At 45.1% G+C, this 25,921-nt stretch overlaps 1 protein-coding gene across 3 annotated transcripts in view; it reads left to right on the top strand.

Annotated features, from left to right (window-relative positions):
* The first annotated feature begins 452 nt into the window (after window positions 1-452).
* Window positions 453-25,921, top strand: part of ITPRIP (inositol 1,4,5-trisphosphate receptor interacting protein) — a 274,298-nt gene continuing 248,829 nt past the window's right edge. Inside the window, exon 1 of one of the 3 annotated variants that reach the window (XM_069239434.1) lies at window positions 453-1,024. The gene's annotated coding sequence lies outside the window, so the exon portion shown is untranslated. The remainder of the gene's footprint in view (window positions 1,025-25,921) is intronic. The other 2 variants (XR_011204899.1, XR_011204900.1) reach the window with 2 other exon arrangements.

The following is a 25,921-nucleotide window of genomic DNA, read 5'->3' on the forward strand; positions in this document are numbered from 1 at the left end:
AAATATGCTAGGTATACTACATATATTAAATGCTAAATATACTAAAATATACTGCTAAATATGCTAAAAAAAACTTCATATGTCAAAAGTTAAATATACTAAAAATGGCGCAAGGCCATGACTCCTAAGTAGAACTTTCTATAAAATTGTCTGTATTCATTTTTACCGTGCCCTTTCCGCAGCTGTAGAACACATTTTAAAGTGGTTTCTCCTAACATTTATTGTTGAAAGTTAGTAATGATGAGGGGAGAGGAATGCCGCCTTTAGGTCATTTTCTTAAATTTTTGAACCGGCAAAGCTTTTACACAGTAGCGGCCACGCCGACATAAAACCGGCCAGGTGCAATACTACACAATTGGTTTACAGCGAGGCTGGCCCCTGGATTGTCCCCTAATGTCACACACGTTCACAACGAGCAGCGGAAATGGCATTCGCGGTGCATTTTTTGCTTTAGACGGCTCATAATCTACATTTGGCACGCTGTACTGCTGAGCCCCTGATGCAGAATATTTACGGGACTGTATAACAGTCCGCAGTTAAGGCCGTCCTTCTTCTGGGCCGGATGTCTCGGGCTCTGACTGTCATACTACACCCGGCCTTTCTTTGAGCACAGTGGGGCTGCTGTCTGGAGCTCCGGGCAGTCATTTGGTGTCTGTGCCCCCTTCTGCAGCGAACTGAGAGAGCGGGCAGGCACCGGCCCTGCTAACGGCGCGGTTCCCCCTTAAATGAAGAGCGGCTCAGCCTGTGGTAAAGTGAGCAGTTTGCTTCTTCTGCGCGGGAAGGAAAATGTTTCTCATTGCTGTGACATCCAGGAAATGATGAGGACAGGAGAGAGTGAGGGGGAACTATGTAGCCATCTCTGCTAACGGGGGCCGGAGAGGAGGTGAAGCGAGCGGCAGTCCCCAGCACCGACTCCTCCACGGGCACTCACTTTTCCAAGTACCGATAAGGGCACCAAGGCAGCCTTTCACTGCGGCGCTCGGAGGGGCTCAGTGTGCAGAAGAGACTCGAGCCGCTTTCGGAAGTGAGTAGCTGCCGTTATTTCCATATACCTTCAAACTTGCCCTTGACCCTCCCCCAGTATTTACGTCATGTTTACTCTGTAGGACTTTTACTGGTGTTTTAGGTCATATAATTCACATGAAGATGTGTACAGCCTTCGTTTAAGATGCTGCAGTGTTGCGAGTGTCTGCGGTACCTATTGACGCTGCAGTTCTATAGGAGGCCACTTCACCTGGGGGTCCCCTAAACATTTTCGGAGAAGATGAGTGTCTGTGAGCGCACATCCCTTGCCCCGCGTGAACATGATGATCCTTCTACGTACACGGTGTTACTTCGGGACGTGGGACTGCCTGTCTTTCTAACCCGAACCCCCTCTTTTCTGCCTCACTTTCACATCGAGTGTGAGTCACCCCTAGGTGGGGAGACTTGCCCCTTCCGACGAGAGCGGTACAGGCAGTATGCCTGTTGTTTATCGAAAAGGCAGGCCACTTGCACAACCCACGGGCACTTCTGTGGCTCGATGGCGGCTGTTTTTAGAGGGAGGCGAGGTCATGGGAGGGGTGTTGGCTTTTGTCACACTGTGAACACTGACATTAAAAAGGAAAGTGCACCCGAAAGTGGGAATTTCCTGTCTAAAAACGAAAGGAGCAAAATGAGAAGTTTTCACATTGGTGTGGCAAGAGGTATGTCAGAAGCGGAAGTGAAACTTGTTCATTCTGGGCTTCAGTTCAGACCTTAAGAACTGGACATGAAGGTGATGTTTGTGTCAGTAAAGTGTGGTCTTTTGCAGTTAATGCTGTGTTTGTTTAACTGGCCATACATTTTAATGGACTAAAATGCACACATCCTAAATAGGTACTGGAAATGTTAGGTATGTCAGCGTTTGGGTCCCCAGAAAGAGTGTGCTGAATGTATATTTTCTTTGGTATTGCATTTAAACAGTTATAAAGAGTTTTTTTTAACCCATCTGGGACGAAGGTGTTATGGGTAACGTGAACTGTTCTGGAGAGAATCCCATTTAATGGCACTTTCATTTTGAACTTGGTATTTACTTAATGGAACAAATAGTCTGTTCTCAGCTGGAATTTTTATCACCTAGCAGAATTTTCATTAGGCTTCACATTTTGCTAACAGAGCTCCAGTCGAGCAACCCACAGGTTGACATTACACCCAGAAGAAATGTTTGTACATGGTCAGCTCTGTTTGATTGCAATCAGCAATTCAATGTGCATTTTTTTGCAATATGCATTTAAAGGTTGCATGTTGTCTGTGTGAAAGCTGTTGCCAGAGTTTTTACATGAGGTATGTCTCGGTGTTTTTGTTTACGACTGCCAAGTGGGGTTCTTGGGAGGATTTTTGCAAGAGTCCAGCATAGAGGCAGGTAAGCAGGATCCCCAGATTCCTCGCATTGTGTGATCCTGGGCAAATCACATTATTACCCTGTATCTCAACCCACTAGCTTGCTAATAACTGTGCGCTTCATAGAGATGGTTTCGTTTACTGTGCGGACTGTGCAAGAGCATTAACTAATTGATATGTAATTTAGTGAACACAAAATTGCAATTCGTGCATTCTGGAAAGTTCCACTTGGAAAAATTGCAAATTATACTTATTGCTCAAGTAGTGGTTGGCATCTTTGCATTCCTTTGCTTTTTCCATGCTTTTTTTTTTTTACAAATCTGCGCTAGTTCCGTTTAGAACCCGAAATGAGAGCCGAAAGTCTGCCTGGGGCGGTAATTTCCTGGCGGCTGTTTCGAGAGTTGGAGAGAGGAAATGCCTTTTCGGGTAGCGCAGTGTCAAATGACCAATACTCGTTTGAAAGAAAACATTAGGAAACAAGGAAGAGGAGTGGTTACGATTGTGGGCACTACTATGTCATTCTTATTTTGGTTCCCACTCTTTACAAACTAACGCTGCGCGCTGTGTTTGCATCACAGAAGTGACAAACTACTGTGCAAAATATTTATGTTTGATTTACTGTCCAGTGCAAAACTGGTTTAGCCCTGGAAAGTTGCTTGAAAGAACAAAATGTAAAGCTTAGCACTACTCTGCATTATGCGTCAGGTAGACGAGCCATGGTGGGCACGTGGGCATCGCCATGTAACTTATCCATGGTTTTTGACTCACAGCCATATCTACTAATAATAGTGCAGCAAAAAAATGAAACCACTTTGAAGCTGCCATTAACAGGGAGAAATGTTTTTATTTCCCCTAACGTTTCCCACTTTGCATGTGTGCTACACTGTGCAGTACATACCCAAAGTAGTGCTGGAAGTGTATCTTTCAATACAAAACCTATGCTAGACATGACAAATACACCATTGCACTTTGATGCCTGATTGTGTGCAGGGCTAGAGAGAGAGAACAGTACAGTGCCATATCTTGAGTAGATATGGCATTTTCCTGCTCTCTCACACAACACTGCTTTGTGTTGTGTGACATTTTTGTAAATCTGGGCCTCAGTTTGTGAGCTAAGCAAACCTTCTTTTACCACAATTTCCCAAATAAAGTTCTTGGATCCAGCCGTAGACCATCCATATGGGCGCAGGGGCCATGCACCCTCAACATTTATGGAAAGGATGAGTGTCTGTCTGGCTGAGCAAAACTCTTCTTGTTCAGGTCAGGCAGCCAGGAGCCACACATACACTACATGCACAGGCTACTGACTGCTTGAGCTGAACTGTGCCAGGCTCATGATTTCACAGCCTTTTTGGCATGACCTCTCAGCCTGCAAAAGTGCCCTGATGCCCTACCCAGTGTGACAAGGTGAAGCATCACTAAATTGACTCAGACCTGGCCTTCATTTTTAAGCCCTGAAGTGCCCTGGGAAGAGTGTCAATCAGTTACAACTCATCACAGAGTTGAGTGAGGTCAGCAGTCTTACTGGCCCCATCCCATACTTTGATGAGTGAGGGACTGCTGCCTTCCTAACGTCAGCCAATGAGAGAAGGCAGCAGTCCCAACTTTGTTTGAACCTCTGAGGCTTTCTGCTCCCAGAGCTGCAGGACAGGTAAGTTTTATGTTTCTGAATGTTTGGTGTGCATGTGCATGGATGTATAAATGTATGACTTTTTTTGCGAGTGTTGTGAATGGATGCGTATGTGCGCATGTGTGAATGCAGTGGTGTGGGTGAGTGTGTGTATATGTGTGCGTGCGTGGCCTGCCCACACCCTCCCTGCCAAAATTGCCAGTCCCCACTTCATGAACGTCAGTTCACCAAAATGCCAGGGGTAGCGGAATTGGCGTCACACACCCATTTTGAACTACAATTCCACTCACACGCACATGCTTACACATACATACATTCAAACTTACACACAAACTCGATTATATAAACACACTCACCCTCAAGCATGCACACAACATACATTTAAAAGCATTTTTTGCTTATCTCATCTGCAAGGGAGGGTCTAATCCAGCTAATTGTATTCAATTTTTTTACTACACAAATAGCGAATAATTAAACATTATTGAATATCCGTATAATAAATAAATGAGAGAAAACAAACAGAAAGGAGCCACAACCAACGTCCATAAGGACGCGCTGCACTGTCTCAGAAGCCAGGAACATGTCTGTCATTCGCAGTCATTCGCTGCTGAGATCAGTATGTGATCTCTAATCATAAATACCAGTCGATGGCCAATTCACACGTCTTCTTTTAGAAATAGATACATAGAAAACCTTTGTATTTGTTACCAGTGATTCCTATGTCTGTGTTTTTACAGTGTTGCCAAGAAGTGTTTCAACGTGCCATCGTTATTACACTGTTGCCATGACAACGAAACAAGGCACAGGCAGAAACCACCCACGGGCAGGTACCGAGCAGTGAGCCAGGCATATGGCGCTGACAAACTAATAAGGATTAACTTGTGGAGATCCCATAGCTCATAACTGAGTGTCGGCGCAGGAGTGCTGAGATGTAAACAAGGATTTGTAAAGGTCCTCAAATTATACTGACCGCTTCCAGGGCAGTGTTGACTCAGTGTTCACTGCCCATCTGGCAGAAGCCGGCAACTGAAGCCCCCCTGAAAAAAAAAGTTTGTGTTCGGTGAAGATGCAAATTAAAGTGTGGTGCAGCATCTGTTACCCTTAAACCATGACCTCGCAAGGGAGAGTCCACCTTTTTCCGCGTGAATAATGCTTCTGTCTGTCCCTACATTGACATTCTGACATAAATTGTAAAAGTTGCAGAGTAGCCTCACTTACTTTGGTAACACGATTCCGTGATAATAATTGGGTCTGCACACAGGAAGTTACTTTTCGTTGCACCACTGCAACATTTGTGTAATCTGGCCCACGTGTTTACTGCACCGCTGCATCGCTGTGCAACCAGTTTTCCTATTTACATATTCGCATGCAGACTGGGTTGGCAGTAAGGGGAAAGATGTCCCGTTAACTAAAGGGCTAGCAGCCTTCCACCTACATAAGTTTAAGAAGTTCATGAGCCATGGACATTTAGTCATAAGGTCCACGGGAAAGTCAAGAACAGAAAACTTCATCTAATTGCACTTGAACTTGAAGCGGCTCTTCAGAATGCTGTCACCATCCTTAGCACTTAGGAACAAGCACATGTGATGGATGATATGTAAGTGCTCCTGCGTCATCAGACATATATGCGTTATGTTGCTATTACAGCCCAAAGTGATACCATGCAAGATGGAGGATGGCTACTTGTGTTCAGCAAATAATAAGATGAAAAAATATGCGCAAAGATGTGCGTTATGAATGTAGCTGCCCGAGGAAATTGTAGTTCTTGAGTCACCCCCAAAACACAGGTTAATAAAAAAACATAACAGGGATAGGCAAGAGAGTAGCCCTGGTGAGAGTTGGAGGGAAACATTTCTATGCCGTCCTCCATCGGGAGCATTGATGGGAGGGTTGGTGGAGAAGCAATAAAGGAGTGGGGACACAAGTTAATTTTTTTTGAAAAAGTGGCGAGGAGGAATGTAATAGCTGTGGGGACATAGTGGAGTGAATGTGGATGGGGAAAGAACACACAAGGGAAAGAATAAGAAAACATATGCACTCCTATGGAGTGCTTGAAGAAAAAGACAAACAAAATCAGTTTCCTAAATCTAAAAGCAGTGGAAGGACGTCATCCATTCAGAGCACAGTAAAGTGGAAACATTCCACAGGCAAAATAAATAAAGAATACATAGTAAAGCCATTAAACAAGAAGAAAGTAAATGAGATAGAAAATAAATCCATCCAATCAAGAGCCACGGACTGTCCCTAAACACTCTATAAATATAGGCCCACATTTATACATTTTAGCGCCGCATTTGCGGCATTTTTTGACGCAAATTCGGCGCAAACTTACAAAATACATTTGTATTTTGAAAGTTTGCGCCGATTTTGCGTCAAAAAGCGGCGCAAATGCGCGGTAAAAAAAGTATAAATATGGGCCATAGTGTTTTACTGTGTTAGAGGCAATAGATCTTTGACAGCAGTGTCTGTCTATAGGCAAGATCTTTGGATGAGCTTTTGATTAGAAGAGTTTAGAAAGCTGTGTGTCTTATGCATATAGTCATTTTTAGGAAGACACCCACGTGTCTGTTTGAGAAAGCGTGCCCCTATGGGAGAATGTACCAGTGGAAATATGTAAATCCAAGGCCTTTGGTGCAGTTTATGCTGGCTACAAAATGGCCAGGCAACTGAATGTTCTTGTCCCAAGACTTGGCATCACTTCCAACAGATAGATATACAGCTGAGGCCAATCCCACAAACTTCTAGAGCTCTCCAGAGCACAACAGTCTTCTCCTTTTAATTCAGTTTCGTTTTGGTAAGAGCTTAGGCCCACACATACAAAATTTAGGAATTATAATTTCCTAATTGTGGTTCTTTCCTGATTAGGAGATCGCAATTTGTAATGCAAATAAACTGAAAAGTTTCAATAACTGTTCCTAATGGGTTGCAAATCGACCTACCTCATGAATATTAATGCGGTAGATCGCAATTTGTGGCTCATTAAAAATTATAGCCGTCCCAAGGAAGGTGGCCTGCTGGGGTTAGCAGAGCACCACATCTGTGACTGCTTTTTACTGAAGCAATCTTTTTTTTAAAATGCATCCCATTTGCCTGTAAGAGTGTACCTATGTCTGTCACCTTCACTATCAGGAATTATCAAGCAATAGTGGTGCCATAACCTCCACTTCCCAAATGAAAGATGCTAACACACTTATCTATATCACATGGGATACCATACATCTAGATAGAACACCCTGTCATCCAAATGTCAACAAGAGATGATAAGGAACAGGGAGGTAAAAAGGACACAACAGCTACTTCACCCACGCTACAACTCGATGTTCAGGATGACACAGCACACTAGAAATGTAAAGCTTAGCAACAACTAAACTTCTAGTCAGTAGGTTTCACGCTGTGGAGCTTCTTACTTGTTCTTTCCTGTACAGACAGGTTAGAAGCGTTTGTGGGGACCTAGGGCCCCTATTCGGTTTCTGATGTAAGAAGCAGCTTGTAATTAAGAAACCTCGTATGCTACAAAAAAGAAAACCCAATATTTGGTGCCACCTCTTTGCCACTTAAGTGGCCACATAAAGGAACAGTCAGGTCTGATTTTTAGGCTTCAGCCTCCCAGATAGAGCAGCTGTCTGGTTTGCTAAAGGCACCAGGGGGACTTTCAGAAAGTTGATCCAGGAATGCATTCCACTCATTGATTATCATTGGCTTTGTGGTTTGTAACTCACACTTTCTGGCTTTATATTTCCCAGCTTTATTTGCTTTAGGCTCTCCAGGTCCAGCTCCCTCCTCCTGATGCCTAAACCATGTTTTCTGTATCCTTCCACAAACTTGCTTTCTGTTGACAGGCCTTTAAATCTTGTTCTTATCTCACCATATTTGCTGTGCATCCAAAGACCAAGGTCAAATGTCATGTGCTGTCTTTCAAGGGCACCTAATTACTTTTCTTTCTCTGACTTCAAAGGGAGAGGATTTATGTGACAATCTTGCTGGATACTGGGGGTAGGAAAGATTTTTTTTCTAGCACACGGTAACGTTTAAATCTACTGTGTAAGTATTTCAGAATATATCAGGATTATGAACGCACACATAAGCACATTTTTGTTATTTCTGATGTGTGATGGTAACAAATACATTAATATAATCAAAATGAATAACTAAACTAGGTGACTCATTTTCATCTGCGCACTACATAGTTTTATTAGTAAAGCTGTATGTGCAAATGTAATGGTCATTTCAATTGAAAATGTGTTGTCTGTAATGGAAGTGTGCTACCACACCGTGAATACTCCACTCTATGCTATTCCACTCTACTCTGCACTACTCCACTTTGCACTATTCCACTCCTCTGCACTCTAGGCCACTTCATACTGCGCCTCTCCACTCTACCCTGTACCAATCTACTCTATGCCAAAGCACTCTTTGCAGCTCTTCTCAACACCACTACACTCTTTGCCACTGCACTCTACACCACTCCAGTCTAGGCCACACCAATCTACTCTACACAACTCCACTCTACGCCACTGTACTCTATGCCACTCTGCAACACGGCACTCTATGCCACTGCACTCTATGCCAATACACTCTACGCCAATGCACTTTACTCTGTAACACTCAACTCTATGCCCCTGCACTCTACACCAATCTACTGTATGTCACTCTAATCTACTTTGCACCACTGCACTCTGTGCCACTGCACTCTATGCCAATGCTCTCTACTCTGCATCACTGTTCTCTCTGCCACTGAACTCTATGCCACTCTGTTCTACCCTACTCCACTCTATGTCACTGCATTCTATGGCACTATGCTCTACTCATTACCACTCTGTGCTACTCTACTTTGCACCACTTTATGCCACTGCACTCTATGCCACTGCACTCTACGCCGCTGCATTCTATGCCAGTCTACTCTACACCACTCTACTCTGTGTCACTCTACTCTGCACCACTCTACTCTGCGCCGCTCCACTCAGCACCACTCCAGTCTGCGTCACTCCACTCTACTATGCACAACTGTAATCTGCACCACTGCACCACTGCATTCTACGATGCTGCACAGCTGAATTCAATGCTACTGCAGTCAATGCCAGTGCACTCTATGCCACTATACTCTGCAACACTCTACACCAGTGAACAAGTCCACTCTACTCCATGTCACTTCAGCGTATGCCACTTTACGCAACTGCCCAGTATGCCACTCCAATACACAACACTCTCTGCCACTCAACTCTACAGCACTCTACTCCACTCTTTGCCATTCCACTTCACACCACTCTTCTCTATGCCACTCATTTTTAGCCATGCTGAACAGCAGCCTCGCTGGTGAACAACATGACTAAAACACATTGGCAAAGCCAATAACTCTTCCATAGGCGAGACCAATTGGCTTTGCCAATGCTTGTTAGGTCTTGCCAATGCAGCCCATGCGTTGTGTCTTCAAGACCTTTCATTTTGTAATACTGGGCTTAAGGGCCTACCTAAGCTAATTAACAAAGATCAGCTCTTCACGGAAAAGGTTACAGTGATCAAAAAATGTATTGCCTCATGAATCAATTAAGGGCATCCAGACGCTGCAGTCTATCCAACATGGCCTCTATATGTATGATCACAATGCCCTTTCTTTTGCCTACTTCTACTTACTGCCTCTTATCACATTTTTTCAGTTATAAGAACTATGAATTGTCCATTGCGCCACCTATACCAAAACTCTAAGGGGCATATTTATACTCTGTTTGCGCCGGATTTGCGTCGTTTTTTTTTACGCAAAGCTAACTCCATATTTATACTTTGGCGTTAGACCTGTCTAGCGCCAAAGATCTTGGAGTTTGCGTCATGTTTTAGCGTTGACACCTACCTTGCGTTAATGATATGCAAGGTAGGCGTTCCCTTCTAAAAAATGACTCTAAGGTATGTGCGCCTAATTTAAACTCCCGTGCAAAAATGACGCACAGGAGTGGGCGGGCCTTAAAAAATGACGTCCAGCCACTTTTACGTAATTTTTTAACGTCTGGTCAGGGCAGGCGTTAAGGGACCTGTGGGCTCGGAAGGAGCCCAGAGGTGCCCTCCCATGCCCCCAGGGACACCCCCTGCCGCCCTTGCCCACCCCAGGAGGACGCCCAAGGATGGGGGGACCCATCCCAGGGAACTTAAGGTAAGTTCAGGTAAGTATATATATATATTTTTTGTGGCATAGGGGGGCCTGATTTGTGCCCCCCTACATGCCACTATGCCCAATGACCATGCCCAGGGGACATAAGTCCCCTGGGCATGGCCATTGGGCAAGGGGTCATGACTCCTGACTGTGCTAAGACAGGAGTCATTTCAATGGGGGTTGGGCGTCAAAAAAAATTGCGCACATCGGGTTGAGGCCAAAATTTTGCCTCAGACCTGACTTGCCCCATTTTTTGACGCCCAAGCTCCATTTTCCCCTACGCCGGCGCTGCCTGGTGTGAGTCAATTTTTTTGACGCACACCAGTCAGCTGCGCCAGCTAACGTCATTCAATAAATAAGGCGCCCGCATGGCGCTATGGTATGGCGTTAGCCGGCGTTGAAATTTTTGATGCACAACTGCGTTGGCGCAGTTGTGCGTCAAAAAGTATAAATATGGCCCTAAATCTTCAACAGTACAAAAATGCTTGAGTGGGGGTTAATCTTTTCAATTCTTGACTTATGACTCTAGAACTCTCACTCTCTGGCTATCCAGGATAGCGATATTCACCTGACATTCTTTAGCACTATCAATCAATAACTGCAAAATCCTTTCTATTCTTCTCAGTCATGTTTGTCTTAGCAAGACAAGCCCATCTTTGTTACGTAGATGCAGTTCTACAAATATTCAAATAAATTAATGAATGCATGCATAAGATTACTTGAACTTCTTTGATGCCGGTTTCCTAGTTACTATCTCATACTGGATGAACGTTGAGCACTCAAAGGATACATAGGTCCACGGGATTTATCTCCTAGAGTTAAACTGGCAAGCTGGATTAGCAATTTAACACTTGTCTTTGCCTTCTTCTGTAAGATTACAATTTCGGATAACAGCCAGGTATCCTCAGCCGTAAATTCTTCTGAGATCGGTAAAGTGAGTTCCAGTAAAGTTAATGACTATATATTTTATTTACTGCACTTAGAAATGAAAGAAGAGCAACGTGAATCATATGTAGAAAATATTTGAGGCACGTTATTATCGCTATATTGTTGTAGTTGTTCCCATGGCCAGACAGCAATGGTTGGGACCACAAAGTATGCAGAAAGATATTCAGTGTAAATATCAATTATGTGCAAATGGAGGCTACAACTTCTATATAAACCAATGCATATTGAGTCTTCCTGCATAGAAGAGGCTGGGCCACCTTGCCCATGGACATTCCCTATGACACTGGAAGTACACCATATGCCCTTCCTTTCCTTCATACTGGGATTTTAACCCTGCAATATTTCTTCAGCAAAAGCTGTGACTTTTGGCCCTGACATCACCACAGCATAATGTATGTGCAGCAGCCTAGGCCTGTCCTTCACAAATCCTTGACAATGCGAGGTCCATTATCTGTCCTGTGACCTAGAAGGGTTCACCAAGCATGCTGTCATAGTAGGGCGTTCACTACTTGACTGTGTTCTGGTGTATTATATAAAATGGTGATGGAAGCGTACCATGTTTTGTGAATCAGTAGTGTGACTACTGACATTGCTCAAGAAGAGTTCTGCTGTTATGTCAAGCCCAGCAACTTGCTCTGTCATCCTATGTGCACATCACATTCGTAGATGTGCAGTGATTGTGTGGCACATGAAAAGTGGCGTGACTCAGTTTGTGAGTCTGAGTATTGACTATTGAGAACAGCAGAATCCATGTTGGATCCCCTCATTTAGCAAGGCACAAGAAGGTGGAGGAGGACAGCTTCCCCCAAACAGCAGAAATGTGTACTGCCTGCATTCCTGTGGCTGCAGCCCCAGACACTGAAATGAGGCACATGGAGATAGAGCTACATTTAGAAATCCAATGAAAGTCTTGTTAGCAAAGAGTTACTGATTAGTTCTTTCCAAACACTTCTGTTTGGTAGATGGTAGGGAGGGGCCTGCAGTTGTTGTTCAAGGTGGAAAGGTTTCTAGGCATGGCCTGTTTCTCTGTCTTTCTCTAATAACTACTTCAGGAAGGCTGATGACAGCCAGATTGCCAGTTGAGACCAGTGCTTAATTTGAGCCAGTGGTTTCTTGTGCGGGGCTCCGGCACTTAGTTTGAGGGCCGGCACCTATTTTTCTGCCCCAAGCAGTTATTGCGAGCAAAAGGCACATATGGGAAAGATAGAGGAAGAGGGAGAAAGCAGAATGCTGCAAGAGTGAGCTTAAGGGGCAGGGACTGGCTGTAAATGGATTAAAGAGGCCTAAAATGGCTTTAAGATTATGCTGCCTCAGTATTCTGTGATCGCACATTTAATTGCAGCAGCCGTGTGTTTCAGAGAACTTTGGGCACTGGCATGTTTCTATTTACAAATTAAGCACTGGTTGAAATATTGTTGCCTCTGAGGTTGCCACAGCTAGCAGCTGCCGCAAAAGGAAGGGGTGCAGGCTGTGCCTCCATCACTACATGATCAACTACACCATTGAGCAGGTAAAATTGGGGCTCATCTTGCGAACAGAAAGTTAAATTAAATGTGTACTGAGGAATCTGGAGCTAGGACCTGAGACTTAGGGCCTCATTACGACTTTGGCGGTTGGACAAGTCATACACGAAAGCCATGGGGAGGAGGCGGCCGTCATGTCGGCGGCCTCTCCCCCCAGCCGTATTACAATGTTTTCACCGTGCTCACCGGGTGGAAACATTGTATTAGGACGTTTCCACCGGTCAGCCCAGCGGAAACTGTCCCATGGTATTGGTCTCGGCTTCCTTAAGGGAGCCAAGGCCAATGCCGTTGCACAATACCTCCCTCAGAATGTGCAGAGCACATAATGCGAATTTCGAGGATGCTGGCGGAGGGGTCATGCACTGGGCATGGCTTTGCATGGAAATGCAGGAGTCTGCCTGTGGCCACTAGCGCTGACTTTCTGCCAGACTTTTCATAGCGGGGACCCCACTATGAAAAGGCTGGTAGAAAGAGGACTCAAGTTCAGTGCCACTGTGGCTGACCATGACTCCCACTGCTGCCACCCTGTCGGGATCCATGATCCTGGCAGCAGTCCCCTGACGGTCTGACTGCCAGGGTCGTAAACTGGAGTATTGGCTGCCAGGAGTGCGGCAGCCCTACTGCTACAGTGGGTTTGGCGGTCCTCTGACCGCCAAACTCATAATAGGGCCCTTTGTGCCTGAGTTAATATCTAGATTGGGAACTATTAAAATGAGATGCACATCTTACTATTAGAGTGTACAAGTGAGTAGTCTATGGCTGAGTTATACATGGCCCAGTTTGCAGAGCTATAATAGGATGGACCACAGGACAGCAGGAGCAGAGGATCACATCCATTTCAATATTGTCCAGGAATTCTATTATATCCACAAAATAACATCAAGTTCTAGTAAAATGTAATCATATTGTTTGCTCACCTACCTTGTCCCAAGGCAGGGAGTATTTGTTGCCTAGCTACCTTGCTCAAAACGAAAGGGATAGCTCTTGTCCCCAAATATTGCTCAAGGAGGTGTTTGTTTTGCTACTCTGCCAGAAGTGACAAAATACTGCCTAAAAAAGAACATGTCACACAATGCTTTCTAAAGTTTTCCAAGTGTAGCATGTTTTTCTAAGAGTTAACCAATTTATTTTTGTTGATGTCCCTCCTTTGATGTGTGAACATATTGATGTCGTGATCAAATGAGAGACTGCCAGGCCACCACCGCCATTGCCAGGAACACGGATTCCCGACGGGGTGGCGGCGGTCGGAGTCGTGGTCAGCCATGGCGGTGCTGAGTTTAGCTCTGCCGTGCTGATCACGAGTCCTCTCTCCACCAACCTTTTCATGGCGTGATCCCCACCATGAAAAGGCTGGCAAAAAGCCAGTGCTGGAGGCCACAGGTGGGACCCTGCACTGCCCATGTCCATGGCATGGGCAGTGCAGAGTCTCCCCTGCCAGCACCCCTGCACTGTCTGCACATTGTGAATTTCGGGGGTGCTGTTGTGTGATGGCAAGGGAGCCAAGGCCACTGTTGTAGCACTGTTTCAGTCGAGCTGACCAGCAGAAATGTCGCAATATAATGTTTCTGTCGGTCAGCCTGGTGGAAGCACCGTAATACAACTGGGGGGGGAGGCCGCCGGCATGATGACGCCTCCTCTGCGTGGCTCTGGCAGTCAGCTTGTCTGCCACCAAAGTCGTAATGCAGCCCCTAAGTTCTTTCCTCTTTATTCAATAGCTATCCTCCTTATTCTTCTATTTGTCACACCAAGGAAGGTTTCAGTCTCACAGTGTTCTGATTGGCTGACTTGTATCTTTCCACTGCTGACATTACTTGCATGCAGGTATCTATTTTGTTTTACTTTTTTTCTATGCACTCCATGTTTTCTTCCTCTCTCTCCAAGTGCTGTTCCCATTTGACATTTCCCCTCCTCTCCTCGGCGTCTATGTTGCTTTCCCTCTCCTCTCCACAGCTTCTCCTCTTCTCCTCAGGCCCCTCTCCATCCCGCTCATTTTTTAGAAATATTCTTCTCTTTCTGATTGTTGCCCTTTCCCCCCCCCCCTTCTCCTACTTCTTTTATCTTTATTTTTTATATATTTATGTGCCCATTCCAATATCAGTGTCTGTCTATCATAAAATGGGTTTTTACTCATTTCAAGATAGTTACCTGCAAGTGTGCATGCACAAGCTTGTGCATCAAGCACAAAGTAAAGAGTTTGTATAATTGTATAATTTGAAAAAACACATTTGAAGATGTCCACCACAAACATGCAGACATGCACCGTGGCTTTCTTTGAATGTGTTTGTTCAAACATTACAGATGCATTCAAAGACAGCCTCTATGGACGTACATGCTTCTATGGCAGCCATCTTTGAATGCATTTCAAATGTTTTTACAAAACTAGCCAAAGACAGCCACCACAGATGTGTGCGCATGTGCAGCAGCTGTCTTACAAAAAAGCATTAGCAAATCCAATTTGTTTTGTTGGTGAGACATACTAGATTCAATTATTCTCAATGATTCCAAGGTTCTTTTTTTATTTCACATGAGAAAAATGAATGGCCCTCTTGTTAAATATTTATGATATATCTGACCTATGCAAATTATCTTATTTTTCCAGTGCTTGGTTACTATGGGGTTCATACACAAAGGGAGGTTCGGCCATAAACATAAAAAAATATCTCCATTTACACCTGCCAAAATTCATAAAGAGATTCCTAGAGAGCATTAATGGATTTTCTACTGTGGATTTCTCCACCAAAAGTGCAGAAAAATCTGCAGTTGCAAATCTCACTCAAGGGGTGGGAAGTTGACGTTCCAAAGCGAGGTTTGCCATGGAAGAATGCAAACACCCACACTTTTGTGGGTATTCCCAAACCGTGATTTGGCAATTCACACCCTGCAGATGGTTGAATATTTTCTCCAACTAAGTGCTGCAGCAACTCCTGTTCCTGGGTGAGAAGGGGAATGAATCACCCTTCAGATTTGCTGGGGGAGTACAGGAAGTGCTATCTCCACAGAGAAAAATGTTATCCCTGCAGAGAAAATAATGTGAATTTGAAAATAGGGCTCCAATCCCCATGTGGAGTTCTACACTGTGTAGAATTCTGCAGAAGGGCAGTAGTACCCTATTGTCATGTCAGATGGCATTCCCAGTAGAACACATGAAAACCTGTGCCTTGTGCAGCTCGGCAGGCTTACCACTGGGAATGTTGGAAAATAGCAAAAAGTAGTAAATCTAAACCCATTTGTAGCAGTACTTCGGTAAATTCATATTTAGGGCCTGCGTTAGAGTTTGGCAGATGGGGTTACTCCATCACAAACATGACGGATATCCCATCCACCATATTACTATTCCATTATATCCTATGTAAATCGTAATAAGGAGGACTGTATATCCGTCACGTTAGTGACAGTGTAACACGTCTGATAAACTCTAAATCAGGCCCTTAATCTTTTTTGATGACTAAGGCCCTTTTCCTCCCGCTGCCGCAGTGAACGCTGTAATATGGGGTGCCAAACAGAACCCAGAGATTTTATTTTGGTTTAACATTTATCCAATGCATTTATTGAAAACTCTCTGCAAATAGTGAAGACAAGTGGTTTGCTCGTCTTCACTTTGTCCCTCCGAGGTCTTCCTGCTGTCACTATACGTATGTGGAGCGTTTATTTTATGGCACTTGGGTAGCATAGCCTACTGCCTTTGAGGAGTGTAATGATCATTTTAGCAGTCTTGACATCTTTGCTGCAATTATAATTCCATTATTCTTTCTGAAGTTTTCTTAGTTCCTGCTTGATAACACATTTTCAAAAGGCCTGGCTTTGATATAGTAGCAATTAGCTTCTCTAATTTTAAGAGTGACAAATTATTCCTGTCAAAATGTGTGAAGATCTTTTTAATATCTCAGGCCCACTGCTGAAATAGAATTCAGTAGTCTGCTATATAAAAAATTTGCAATAAAGTTGAAATAATTGTTCCAGACACTGCAAATTCTTTGAGCCTATTTTGAAATAACCTGTGGTATTAGTTCATCAATCTCTCTTTTGGAAAGTGTGAGTTGGTAAAGTGGCTTCAGAGAGCTATGATATATTTGCATTGAATCATGGTGAGGCCGAGAGCTGTAGTTACCTTAGGGAATGAATTATAGTTTCTTGAGATAACTGTAACTATAACTGACGAATTTCTATGGTTTTGTGCATGTAAAATGTGAACCTAGCTATAAAGTCCCAGTAAATAATGATTTTCTTTTTTTAACCTAAAGTATTATTTAATAATCATCAAACCGTGCATGGTGGGGGGTTTGCCACAGGGCCTGGCCAGAGGCCAAATCCAGCAGCCAACCCACCTCATGCTGCCAACACTCAATATTCAGCCAACCCCACACCACGCACAGCCTTCGGCCGTGTGCAGAAGAGGGTTGGCCCCTGGTCCTCGCCTGTAGCCAGGCCTTATCGCCAACCCCCCGAAGGCAGTCAATCCAGGTGGTGGGCAAGTAGCCCACCTCCACAGGCAGATTTCAGCCCCAGGAACTCCATCCCCAAGACCAGCCACTTTTTTTTAGGTGATGGGGGTATGTGGCACTCCTCCCTGGGTTGTATTTGACCCCAGGACCCCCATCCCCTGGGGCTCATCAATTAAATTATGCGGGAGGGGGGACACAGCCCCCCTCTCAAGGCAAATGTTGGCCACAGAGACCCCATCCCTCAGGGTCAGGCCAGTGTGTAAAGGGGGAGGGGCTATGCAGCCCCCCTCCCCAGGCCAGTATTGGCCCTGGGGATCCTATCCGCCTCGACCTGACAAGTAAATGTTGGAGGCCCTGGAACCCACCCAGGGCACCTACTTCATATGTAAAAGAAGGCAGGGAAACAGATGAAAAGTCTGCTCCCACCGGGCAGGAGCATTTTTCCTGCTTCTGCCCGCTGGGAGCAGACTTACTGTTTGCTATCCCTTAGTGGGAGCTTTAAATACCTCCTGAGAGCAAACATATATGTCCAGAGGGCGGGCATCTCAGGACATAGGAGCTGGCCCTGTGTTCGCGGCCCGGGGGGCGGGCCACAAGGCTCCCTTCCCCATTCTGTAAATTGGCCTGGCCCTGGGGAGGTGGGGATCCCTGAGGCTGAAAACCACCCAGCAGAGGGGCCATGTGGCCCACCCTTCTTTTCAAATTGCACTGCTGGGCCCCAGGGAATTGGGTTCCTGGGGTCGATCGTGACCTGAGGAAGGTGGCCACATGGCTCCCATTCCTCCTTCTAAAAATTGGCCTGCCCCTGGGAAGTGGCAGCCCGCAGGGCTGAAAATTACCCAAGAGGGTGGGGGGGGCACCCACCCCCTTAATTGAAACAGCCTGGCCCTGGAAGGTGCCAGTCCACAGGCCAAAATCAGCCTGGGTAGAGTGGGGCTCCACATGCCCCACCCCCCCCCAATAATAAGATAAAATCCCCTCCCTCTCCACCTCCCCCCCCATGGAATTGGCCCATCCAAATGAAAAAAACAAATGCCGGAGACCTAACTTTTTGTTTTTTTAATTGCATGGATTCATGGATCGTCTGTGAATTTGTGGATTTTTTTTATTTTTTAAAAGAAGCGCTTTTTGCCCCAGGGGGTCAGGGTATTCCTACACTCCCCCTCAAGTTTTTTTTGTTTTAACTTTTTTCATGACACTCAACTGAGTGTGAGTCCCAAAATGGCTGCCAACACTTCCTGGTTGAAGTGTTGGCAGCCAATTCGATCTCAGCATGAGATCTGTCGGATCCATAGAGGATCCGTGTCCCTAGATGTCTATATTTCTTTTTCCTTTAATGTCTCCACAACCATTGAATACATTTACACCAAATCACAAAAAGAGTTTTTGCTGGACAAAGATCTAGCTTTCTGCCAACTTTGGTATAATTCGTAATTCCGTTCAGCAGTTCTGGCTGTAGCTGTGTCTAAAATTTGTATGGGAAATTGCATGGGGAAAACCTGTTTTTAGGTACCCTCTTTTTCTAAGCCCTGCTTGACTGATCACTCTGAAACTTTACATGCAGAACTAAGCACAGAATGGCACTTTTTTGACCAAACCAAAAAAATGCACACTGGGTCCTAACTTTAAGTGTATATATTGTATGTTGTATGTTGTTTTTATGGAAATATCCTTCTTTAAAATGCTTCCTTGCGTTTTTAATTTATTTGTACTTCCTTAAAAATGTATTTTCTTAAAATCGGTTTTCCAATAGTTGGTTTCATCCAGTGTGTTTTCGTTTATCCATTAATTGGCATACATCACTAACCAATATAATGGTCTCTGCCTTTGTCAATATAGCAGTCTCAAGGAAGGAGTCAGCCATAGACTGGGGTAGAAGCGGGCTAGGCTGATAATAGAATTTCACTACCTACTGCATCTTCTTTGTTTAAAGAAACTTAGGGCCAGATGTAGGAAGGCTTTTGCGACTCGGAACCGGCGAAAAATGCCGTTTGCGAGGCGCAAAAGCCCTTACGCGATGCAGAATCACATTTTGCGAGTCGGTACCGACTCGCAAAATGTGATTCCGACTCGCAAATAGGAAGGGGTGTTCCCTTCCTATTTGCGACCGTATCACGATGTAGAGTTGATTTGTGACCGCGAAAGCGGTCGCAAATCAACTCGCAGTTACCATCCACTTGAAGTGGATGGTAACTCATTCGCAAAAGGGAAGGGGTCCCCATGGGACCCCTTCCCCTTTGTGAATGCTCACAAAACTATTTTTTCAGAGCAGGCAGTGGTCCTATGGACCACTGCCTACTCTGAAAAAAACCGAAACAAAAAGGTTTCAGTATTTTTTCTATTTGCAGCTCGTTTTCCTTTAAGGAAAACGGGCTGCAAAGAGAAAAAAAAACTGCTTTATTTAAAAGCAGTCACGGACATGTTGGTCTGCTGTCTCCAGCAGGCCAGCATCCCCGTGAGTGCCTAGACTCGCTATGGGGTCGCAAACTGCGACCCACCTCATAAATATTTATGAGGTGGGTCTTTGCGACCCCATAGTGAGTCGCAGAAGGTGTCTGAGACACCTTTCTGCATTTCCTTTTGCGAGTTGCAAATTGCGAGTCGCTGGGACTCGCAATTTGCAACTCGCAAAAGGGAACCTTCCTACATCTGGCCCTTAATTGCTTTGAATATTTTTTCATTTTATGTTAGTGTTTTTAAATCTGCCTTCTGAGTGTTAACCAACCTAGGCAAATTTAATAGAGCAATGGTCATTTCTGGCCTTCAGAGTCAGTTTCTTCACGAAAAGCATTCAATAAAATTATGGGAAGGCTCTTATCTTTTGTTTTTCCTTTTAATTCCAGCATACATTTTGTGTTTTCTTGTGTTTTTGTGTTTTATTAAACATTTTTTAATTGTATTGTGTTCTCCATTTACTTGAATAGCTAACAGTCTGCTGGGCCTATTTCCCATGTCATAAAGTTTCTGTTTTCATTTCAGTCATATACGCTTTACTCTATTCATTAATGATGTATTTATATGTCTTCTGTTGGACCTGGCTTTTTGACAGGGACATCCCCAAACTTTTTTGCCTCCTTCCTCCTATTTTTTCTGACCTGTTGTTGTTGGCTTTTGACCTCTGAGCACTTTACCACTGCTAACCAGTGCTAAAGTGCATATGCTCTCTGTGTAAATTGTACTATTGATTGGTTTATCCATGATTGACTATTTAATTTACCTGTAAGTCCCTATTAGAGTGCACTACATGTGCCTAGGGCATGTAGATTAAATGCTACTAGTGGGCCTGCAGCACTGGTTGTGCCACCCACCTCAGTAGCCCCTTAACCTTGTCTCAGGCCTGCCATTGCAAGGCCTGTGTGTGCAGTTTCACTGCCACTTCGACTTGGCATTTAAAAGTACTTGCCAAGCCTAGAACTCCCCTTTTTCTACATATAAGTCATCCCTAATGTGTGCCCTAGGTAACCCCTAGAGCAGGGTGCTGTGTAGGTAAAAGGCAGGACATGTACCTGTGTAGTTATATGTCCTGGTAGTGTAAAACTCCTAAATTCGTTTTTACACTACTGTGAGGCCTGCTCCCTTCATAGGCTAACATTGGGGCTGCCCTCATACACTGTTGAAGTGGCAGCTGCTGATCTGAAAGGAGCAGGAAGGTCATATTTAGTATGGCCAGAATGGTAATACAAAATCCTGCTGACTGGTGAAGTCGGATTTAATATTACTATTCTAGAAATGCCACTTTTAGAAAGTGAGCATTTCTTTGCACTAAAATCTTGTTGTGCCCTTCAATCCACGTCTGGCTAGGTTTAGTTGACAGCTCCTTGTGCATTCACTCAGACACACCCCAAACACAGGGTACTCAGCCTCACTTGCATACATCTGCATTTTTGAATGGGTCTTCCTGGGCTGGGAGGGTGGAGGGCCTGCCCTCACACAAAGGACTGCCACACCCCCTACTGGGACTCTGGCAGACAGGATTGAGCTGAAAGGGGACTTGGTGCATTTCTTAGAGACTCTTTGAAGTCACCCCCACTTCAAAGGCACAACTTAGTATAAAACAGGGCCTCTGCCCTACCTCATCAGACACTTGCTGGAGAAGAAACCTGAACCAGAAACTACATCCTGCCAAGAAGAACTGCCTGGCTGCTCAAAGGACTCACCTGTCTGCTTTCTCCAAAGGACTGCTGTCTTGCTGTTGCCCTGCTGCCTTGCTGAACTCTTGTCTGGCTGTGAAAGTGCTCTCCAAGGGCTTGGATAGAGCTTGCCTCCTGTTCCTTGAAGTCTCAGGACCAAAAAGACTTCTTCCTTTCACGTGGACGCTCCGTGCGCCGAAAATTTCGACGCACAGCTTGTTTCGCGGCGAGAAAAACGCCGCACACCGACGCTGATCAACGCGACGCCCTCGGGACGATCGAGACTTCGACGCACAACCTCGCAAGGACAAAGCCGCCCGACTTCCAAGGAGAAATCGACGCGACGCCTACCGTGAGTGCGAAACTTTGACGCACGGCCTCGCAAGGACAACGCCGCCCGACTTCCAAGGAGAAATCGACGCGACGCCTGCCGTGAGACCAAAATTTCGACGCACGGCCTCGCAAGGACAACGCCGCCCGACTTCCAAGGAGAAATCGACGCGACGCCTACCGTGAGATCGAAACTTCGACGCGCAGCCCCGCAGAACGACGCGCAGCCGGAAAATAAGCAGGAGAATCCACGCACAGACCCGGGACATCTGGTAATCCCCGCGATCCACAAAAAGAGACTGTCTGCGCGCCGGAAAACGACGCCCGACTTCCCCGCGTGGAAAAGAACGACGCAAGTCTGTGTGTGCTGAGGAGAAATCGACGCACACACCCCTTTTTCCACGCATCTCTTCTCCTGTGGCCCTCTGAGGAGATTTCCCACCAGAAACCAGGTACTCTGTGCTTGAAAAACACTTTATTGCTTTTTAAAAGACTTAAAGACACTCAATATCACTTTTCAGTGATATCTTTACAAATTCGTATTGCAACTTTGATCGTTTTGACCTACAAGTACCCAGATAAATATTCTATATTTTTCTAAACACTGTGTGGTGTATTTTTGTGGTGTTATACTATGGTGTTGTATGATTTATTGCACAAATGCTTTACACATTGCCTTCTAAGTTAAGCCTGACTGCTCGTGCCAAGCTACCGGAGGGTGGGCACAGGCTGATTTTGGATTGTGTGTGACTTACCCTGACTAGAGTGAGGGTTCTTGCTTGGACAGAGGGCAACCTAACTGCCAACCAAAAACCCCATTTCTAACATCTTCCTAAGACCTTAACATTTCTGACACTTCTCCTTCAAGGTGGAGTGTAATTTTGGCTATTTGTTTTAAAAGATCCAGGGCACCGATGTCCCTGACTTGATCTCAAAATCCATGGCCATGAACATGCTACTTAATATTGCTTTGCGCAGGATCATGCTATTGTGCCTCTCTCACCCTATTAGGTGTACTCCTTGCCTCCACATACAGGATTGCGGGCAGGCTATGGGGTAATTTATCATTGCCAGCACCGGAGTCTGATAAGAAATCACAGTGGTACAATAGTTCCTTCTTCCCTGTCCCACCTACTTGGTGTTTGAAATTATATTGTTTTTTTTACTATAGGTTGTACATGCTTGTTTGGAAAGTGGCAATTCTAATCTGCATGGGTGGAGAGTTTTCCACACAGTAACTTGCTTGATGTTTGCCTGCAGAGATTAACATATGGTCTGTGCTGCGGTGACATTTAGCATTACCTAGGTCACAGTGAATGTGCTGTTCCCAGTGCAACAGTTAACTTGAGCGTGCATGGGGGCTAACGAGCTGTTTGACGCCGCTGATCCATCTTTACTGTGCAGACAGCAACTGGCTTGTATCTTAATGGGGACACAGATAACCCCTGCGTGCACAGATCACCAGACTGGCCACACCTCCCTCCTGAGGGATTTTGGAGGGTTTCTAACTCTTTGTGGCGAACTTTCAATGCACACTTGATCACTTGCTTGTGTGCTCACGTTGATAATTACAGCACAGGTGTAGAGACAAGGAGTTATCCATTGCGTCGGGCCTTCAGATCTCACTGACAATAAATGTACACAGTTGTGATCAGCATTGCCGAGGGGGGCTTGCAAGTGTCTGTGGACCCTACTATAACACCAAAGTGCCTGAGGGGCAAAAAAACAGGTGTGCATGCTCATTGCACCCTCAGCGTGCTTTGATAGGACAGCCCTAGACAACCTTTTTGCTGGTCATCTTCTGTCTCCAATTTGGAGGCCTCCCCATTGCTCACTAAAATGTTCTCAGCAGGTTTGTGGGTATGCGGTTAGACTGCAGGCCTCGCCCATTGCCATCTCCTTTATTATTTCACCTGCTGTGTGCTAGGAGGGACTGTGTGTTATCCAAAACAGGTCGCAGGCCTCCTTAAAGTGACCTATCCACTCCATGTTTTGCTGAAGGAGAATGAATTTGCTTTTCTTGCATAACAGGGGAGCTGACCTAATAAAATGGATGGGATGCAGGCAGTGCTTAATCTGTGCTTGTTGTTTCCGGTGCTGAGCACCGGCATTTATTTTTCAGGGCCGGGACTTATTCTTCTCCCTCAAGCATTTGCTGCGATCAAAAGACATATATTGGAAATACGGAGGAAGCGAAAAACGAAAAAGCGTCACAAAGGGAGAAGGTAGAAAGCTGTAAGAGTGAGTTGATCGGGCAGGGAGTGGCTTTATATGGATTGAAGAAGCCCGAGATGGCTTCAGGATTATGCCACTTCAGTATTCCGTGTTCACACATTTAATTGCAGCAGCCGCGTGATTAAGAGGGGGGTTTTGGCTACCGGCACCTTTTTATTCCCATATTAAGCACTGGATGCAGGTGGCCTGTTAAAATATCTGAAAAATGGGTAACAGTATCATAAATAGCTTGGATCTAAAACAGATGCCAAACCTCTATGGCACACCTATCATTTGTGCCGTGTTTCTGATAATTCTTTGCACCCATTTTGGCATCTGAGGCATTAAACAAGTCTTACGGGTGCAAAAATTTGTATTCCATGCTTTGTGTTCATTATATGCATGTTTAGCAAGCTTAGATATAGGTTTTCCCTCCGGAATATGTGAGTGTAAATAGAACTCAATTCGTAATCAATGCCAATACTGAACAGGCTAAAAAATTGCAGGCCCCTTATCTAGCATTAGCATCACCCTCTAATTGTGGCGAGACCGCTTCCCGAGAGCATAAATATTTCACAAAATGCTATTAAATTTCATAATAGTGTTTCTAGCGAGAAAAGTCATTGAATCTCTTCCACTGGGCAGGCATTCCAGATATCTAAATGTCCTTTTCATGTCGTTGGCACTGAATGAATGAACCTACTTGGAGTATTCATAGAGCGCTGTGCAGCTGAAGGCCCTAGACTTCCGGAAACACACAAGAAAACAAGAGACGCGCACAGTTTATGTAGGAATGCCGCGTTTTAAAGAATAATTCACATGCTTTAACAGACTAATATACAAATTGTTTTCAAATAACAATTGTAAGCATGTTTTTTCAATTTTGTAAAAGTCATCGAGACCCCCAAAAACAGTCTAATGCAAATTAATCGTATGGGATACTTTATGGTCCGAATTCTCCAAGGTAATTAAAACATATATCCTGTGTTTTCAGTCTATTATGCATTTGCTTTGTTTTATGTTTCCATCTGTCAATGTATCAAATGTTCATTAAGCCACCAGGATTGGAATTCCTGTAAAAAAGTTGTCTTTTTGCTCCATAAATTGGAAAAATTGTGCTGTGAAATGAATTGATTAGCCGAATTTACAAAAGTTTTCATGTTAATGAGTGATGGAAACCTCACTTATTCCCACCCTGATCGGGCTAATTTAAGCAACCTGTCCAGCCGTGGCACCCATATGCTTGAGTTGCCTGGCTCCTGTCTGGAGTCCTACAAACCCTTCAGTCCAAAAGGCATTTTAATCTTTATATTTATTATGAAATTATGGCCCTTATTTGGACCTTGGTGCTAAAAACCATCTACCGCTGCGGCGACGGCTGCCAAAAGACCGTCACCGCGGTCTGCCGGATTATGACCACAGCTGGATTTCCGCCAGAAGGATGGTGGAAATCTGGCTGTGGCCATGCCGGCGGAAGCCTGTAAGGTGGCGCTGCTGTGCCCCCAGCCCCATTATGAGAAATAATAAGGCCTGGCAGTGTTCTGCTGGCGGACACTGCTGCTGGCAGCAGTGTCCCGTCCCCTGCCGGAGGGCCCCCTGTACATAAGTAAGTGGGTGATCCGACAGGGGAGGGCTGGGGGTGTTGTGTGTGTGTGGGAGGGTTGTCTGTGTATGTCTGTGCGTGCGTGTATGCGGTGTGTGTTGCGTGTTGTATGTGTGTGCATGTCTGGAGGTGTCAGTGCCTGTATGTTGAGTTGTGTGACTGTGTGTCTGCATGTATGCATGTAAGTGTGTGGATCTGTGTTTGAAAGGATGTATGCATGGATGAATGTGGGAATGGGTGTGTGTATGCGTGTGTGCAGGGAGGGGTGTGAATGAAGGGGGAGTCTGGAGAGGAAGGGAGGGGGTGGGAGGAATCTGTGGAGGGGGGTGTGAAAGACTCCTTTCAGGGACAGGGAAGGGATTCCCAGTCACTGATAGTGTCTACCGCTATGGTTTTCGTGGCGGTAAGGAAGCCATGGTTTTCGTGGCGGTAAGGAAGCCACGAAAACCATGGCGGTATGCGGGGTCATGATCCCGCAGGCGGTACAGTGATGGCCACCAGGCTGGAGGTTGCTATCTCCAGCCCGGTGGAAATTACCGCTGTGGCAGTTGGTGTGGTACATTGGCGGTTTGGCTTCAGCCAAACCACCAATGTCATA

Source organism: Pleurodeles waltl, chromosome 6 (genome assembly GCF_031143425.1).
Source record: "Pleurodeles waltl isolate 20211129_DDA chromosome 6, aPleWal1.hap1.20221129, whole genome shotgun sequence".
In the NCBI taxonomy this organism is placed as follows: Eukaryota; Metazoa; Chordata; class Amphibia; order Caudata; family Salamandridae; genus Pleurodeles; species Pleurodeles waltl.